The following is a 5,162-nucleotide window of genomic DNA, read 5'->3' as shown; positions in this document are numbered from 1 at the left end:
TTGTTTCTAAGGTAGGTATGGATATCATTATCTGGTTCCTTCGGTATGGCTGACAATGGCAGGGTGAAACTCATCTATTGGATACCCAGCTAATTTAGTGCAAATCTTGGACGGATGAAATGGCTTGGATGCATGATATATGTTCCTTAGCTATTCATTAGTCAAATGGCAAGTGACAAATCCTCAGCCATCCCGTTTTCCTCAGCCAATGGTTAGTCGTTCTCCCAATTGTATAGCATTTCACCATGTCTTGCTTTGAAAAAAATAAATAAAGAAAAGGATATTACAAAATACTTCCCCTATAGCCCTTTAAGGAGCAGTTATAATAATACATGTCACACTGTTAAAGCTATTGTTCTTGTACGATGGAATATGCCCTCAAGGTAGCTGGCTAGTTTGTGAACAAAATAACAGCCCAAATCCTACATTCACTGCCCGGAAGCATGGATACAGGCTGCAGGGGCTGCGTGATGACAAGGAAGGAAATTTGCAGATTGAATTGGCTATATAGGTTTCACAATCGGCAGTGCTCATGTTCCACTTCAGTGATTGAGGCAAGCTATTTTGTCATGTGATAGGATGTGTACGTTTCTTAGCGTGCCTTGTGAGTCCAAGCCAATGCAAAGTGAGTTAATACGCAGTAGCCTACGTGATAATTAAGTGGATGTTGCTCTCGTTTATAAAAAAATAAATAAAAAACAAAAGAAATAAGAGAAGATATGAATGTTGCGTAACATGCAGGTTATATCTAGTAGCAACTTATCCGGATCTAGTACGGCCTAAGCGCATCAATGAAAGCGTAAAAGCTAAATTCACCACGCATTCCTGCTATATAAAGCTGCACCTAACGAAGGGGGACTTAAATCGCCTATTTTATTAGTGCAACCGTGGAAATGAGAGTTCAGTGGCGATCACTGAAATGATTTGCAATGGGAATGGGATACATCAGGTGTTTTAGATGAAGCCTCAGTCTGAAAAGAAGAGCCAGAATGCTTCGGAATGCCAGTAACCTTGTAAGATGGTTTGCTGCAGCATGCGCATCTTGGCTTGGTTACGTTGATTCTAAGATTATGGGCTTTTGTTTAGTTCCTTCTGGCAGTATAGCCGGAGCATGCAACCTCTAGGACCTGAACTTCGTGAAAGACAACATTCCTTGTAATCCTGATACTGCTAGCTTCTCATCATATATGAATAACCTCTTTCTGACGGGAGGGGTTAATTAAGCTGTTGCCTGATTGACTGTAAAAGTTTAACAAGCAACCCCGTTTCAATCTTACCTGATCTTCTACTAATTTTCAGTGGCTGCCTAGTTTCTGTAATTTTCTGCGGTGCAAAAAACAGGGCTGGCTCGGGGGTAGGCGAGCGCTGCTGACGGCCTAGGGAAAGTCTAGGGATAGGCAATTATATTATCCATGTGCACTTGTAGCAAATATCTCTAGCTCAGTCAACTTTCCTATTTTTTAATTCTGCCAGACATAACAGGTGTGCATCTGGGCTTACTGAGATATTAACACATTGCGAATTGGATGTGGGATGCCGTGATATTAACACATCTGACCTTTGATAATTAGCTTGTAGTCCAATCAATAGTTTTTCTAATCCAAACCAAATGAGCATTTGGTAGTCGTAAAAATGAAGTCTTGACAATTTGGTTTCTCAGGGTTCATCGACATCTCAGTAGACATGTACGGTATTCAGCGTTCTGAGGATCACATGAAGCAAATGCAAATTAAATATGAAGTTACATGTTCAATTTATTACTACGCATGCTTAGAGACCTACCACCCTTCCTGGCGAAACAGTAACAACATAAAAAAATAAAATTCATATCTCCAGTATGGAATGGCTAGGATTAAACTGGAGAGGGCGATAAATAGGAGTTCATAATTGGCAACATTAAATACAGTGACATTTCAACAGTGCTACAGGTAATAACCAACAACAATGCCACATTTCAATTTATAATCTACATTTGCGGAACCTTTAATAGATGGAACACAGGGTGCATGCCAAGACTAGGAACATTAAACGTTTCATCTACTCCCGAATGACTTCTAACCAAGAAAGCTAGCGCTCTATGCTCTACCAACTGTAAATTACCCGTGTCATTCCTTCTCCTAAATGTATGTATTTATAGTATCTCACGAATATGGCTTATTTTTTCTGCAATGTGTTTCAATTGATGAGCTGTGATGGTCTTTCTTTATACTTATACAATAGTAATGATGGTGCTTGTATATTATTATCAATATATATAAACATATGTCATGTAATGTTCAATCCAGCTCGAAGGTATACCTTGGTTTAAAATCTGGAACTCAATCTTTATGCTGCTCTTAAATGTCATAGTAAAAGTTGTGAGCCAAATTGTGTATATCTCAATCCCTCAGCTTCTTTGTGATCTCAGATAACTCTTATTAACAGAAAAAGGGAATAAAGCAAAACGTAAACTGCAACCCTTTTTCAGAGGAGAGTAAAATCACATGGTTGTCAGAGCAGCTGAGCTATATATAATACAAATTCAAACATTACTCTTCGTATACCTGTTGCATGTAGGCAACATGTACAATGACCATTATCGCAACAATATTCATTCGGTTTTCATTGGGGATGGGCTGCATTGGGAGTTTCAAGTGCAGGAACTTCCGACTTCTTCCCCGTGGGTACCGGGGACGCTGAGCCTTGATGAGCTAGAAAAGGAGTTGCGGATGGCGCCTCTCCACGAGGAGGATGAGACGTTGTCGTCTACCGGATCGTTCTTGGTCAACCTCGACACCAGTTGGAGTCGGAGGCTAACCGTACCTTTTTTTAAAAAAAGAAACGCTTCCACGATACCTTGGAGATGTTTCCTGAAGATAGTTATCGCTGCGTTGGCTTTACTCTTGTCGTTTAGCCTAAAGGGCTTGTACGAGATCATACTCTCGTACTATAGGATGTAATACTGTTATCGTGGTAGGATCTGTACAAATTTCGGAATTCAATGGCTACAACTGAACCACATAATAGAGATGGGATACATCAGATGTTTTAGATCAAGACTTACTGTTCAGACCAACTTGTCTGAATAATAGCGACCTCAAGGAGGCATTGGCTACTCCTCTTGGTTGGTGGACAGTGGGCACTGTTGCTTTCATGTGGAGACTTCATTCTTTGTGATTAGCTCTAGATTTGAGGGCATTAAAGTGAGACTATGGTAGTTTGTGTTGTTAACTGATGGTACCCCGACCCTTGCTATACGCAATGGGAAGCAAGCAGAATACACACATGTTGCATCAGTCACAAATCGTAACCAGCAACCTTACTGTAGGTTGGCCTCGGTGACTGGGACTGAAAAACACCATTAATATATAGCTAAGATTTCTTAAAATAAAAAAGAGATGATGTTAATAGCTAGCATAGTACTTTGCCTGCATGTTGCTGCAGCCTTCGAGGATAAAACATCAGAAACAAGGGGAGGGTGATGGCTGAAGAGTATGCTGGACAGAGAGATCATTGAAGAAGATGTTTGTTAGTGGTATTTGGGATGGGATACATCTGGAATTTTAGAACAATTCTGAATATGAACGATTGAGCGAGCGTTCACAGAGATACCAGTAGAAGATAGCTTGTTTCTAACGAGTAATCTGTACATGCGCCTTGCCTTTGGGTTTTTAGAACTAGTTTTGGTTTGTTGGACGCAGTGAAGGCTTAGCATGAAACCGAGCACCATGTGTGGTTGTCAAAGTCTCAAAAGGCACATATAAGCTTTTTTTCCGACATACACATTGAGTTGAGGCTACTGCCAATCAACAATTTTCAGTCCGTCACTAATGGAGACTCCTTGTTAAAGGAGGTGTTGGATCAGCAATAGGTTAGTAATAACAATCAACAAAGCTCTCACTACGGGAAAGCTAAAAATTGCCGAGTGTATTTTTTTTGCCGAGTGTTTTTTTTCGAGCACTCGGCAAACAAGCTCTTCGCCGAGTGCCAAGCTAAAAATACTCGTGTTTTTTATTTGACACTCGGCAAATCGGGACTTTGCCGAGTGTCAAATAAAAAACACTCGGCAAACCTCCCCCCTTGCCGAGTGTCAAAGAAAACACTCGGCAAAGAGGGTAGTTTGCCGAGTGTCAAAAAAGACACTCGGCAGAGAGGGGGTTTGCCGAGTGTTTTTTTGACACTCGGCAAAAAAAAAAAATTTCTCTTTTCACCATGAAATTTTTTCTACTCCCCACATACAACATGCATTTCAAGGAAATTTTTGGTATATGTCAAATTTGAACTGCAAGTGATTCAAATTATAGAACAAAATGAGTAGAAAAATGATATTCATGTTATTTGGCCCATTTTGAGACCTGACCCATGAAATAAAAAGAAATTTCAAACATCTTGTTCAGGAAACACGACCATGAACGTGTGGCAGTAGTATTTTTAAATTGTTAAAAAAACAAGCAAAGTCTGAAAATTATGAGATTTGTCATGATGTGATGATATAATACGTGGAGGCTGTGGAAAAAAATTGAGAAGGTTTTGCACATTTCATCATGTACAATGATTACAAACTGAAGGATCTCAGAAGAAGAATAGTAACTTTGAGAGGATTCGATAAGATTTAGAGTCGAAGTGACGGTCGAGTTTGGTTTGACTACAAAACTTTTTGTATAGTCAATAGAGAACATATATTGGTTCGTGTGAAAATTTGGTATTTTTTTGAAACTGTTGGGTATTTTTAAATTTTTTTCAACAAAACTTTGCCGAGTGTCCTACGTGGGACACTCGGCAAAGAAAACCTTTACCGAGTGTCCACGTAGGACACTCGGCAAAGGGCCAAACCCACCCACACCGCAATTAAGAGCCCCCCACCCATCCGGCGGCCTGCACTCGACCCCCAAGAGATGTCACTATGCTCCTGACGACTCCCTCCTCATCCTTGCTCTGACGCAGTTGGAGATCTTGACAGACACGGTTATCCTTCATACTCCCTCTCGATAGGTCACATCGAGCGACTATGCTAGATTAGCTCTCATGCATTCATCCTCCACCTCCACAAGGACCTTCTCATAGGCTCATCTTCTTTAAGGACCATCTCATGAAGCTTCACCTTCTCATAGACCATCTAGCTCTAAAGGTCCTCCACCCTCTCGTGCTCCTAAGAAGAAGGGATCTTCAACTTCTTATCACAA

This window comes from Setaria italica, chromosome II (assembly GCF_000263155.2).
Source record: "Setaria italica strain Yugu1 chromosome II, Setaria_italica_v2.0, whole genome shotgun sequence".
Lineage (NCBI taxonomy): Eukaryota > Viridiplantae > Streptophyta > Magnoliopsida > Poales > Poaceae > Setaria > Setaria italica.
Note: the sequence above shows the minus strand (reverse complement) of the source record.